Below are 465 nucleotides of genomic sequence, written 5' to 3' on the forward strand. Positions count from 1 at the left end.
GGAGAAAATCATTCAAGAGGTTCGTGAAGGTTCTTTTGAAACTCATGCAAATGGACACGCAATGCAAGGAAAATCTTAAGGGTTTGCTACTATTGGCAAGGAAAATCTTAGTAGTTATTGATTATTTCACAAAATGGGTTGCAGTCGCTTCTTACGCCAATGTGACAAGAAACATGGTGGTTAGATTCATCAAAAGAGAATTGATTTGTCAATATGGCTTGCCAAATAAGATTATCACTGATAACACGACCAATTTGAATAACAAAATTATGAAATAATTGTGTGATAGTTTCAAAATTCAGCACCATAATTCTTCTCCATATCGTTCGAAAATGAATGGAGCCGTAGAAGCAGCAAATAAGAATATCAAGACAATCATACAAAATATGGTAGAGCCATATAAGGATTGACGTGAAATGCTACATTTTGCATTACATGGTTATAGAACTTTTGTTCGCACCTCAA

This window comes from Cicer arietinum, chromosome 3, assembly GCF_000331145.2.
Source record: "Cicer arietinum cultivar CDC Frontier isolate Library 1 chromosome 3, Cicar.CDCFrontier_v2.0, whole genome shotgun sequence".
Classification (NCBI taxonomy): domain Eukaryota; kingdom Viridiplantae; phylum Streptophyta; class Magnoliopsida; order Fabales; family Fabaceae; genus Cicer; species Cicer arietinum.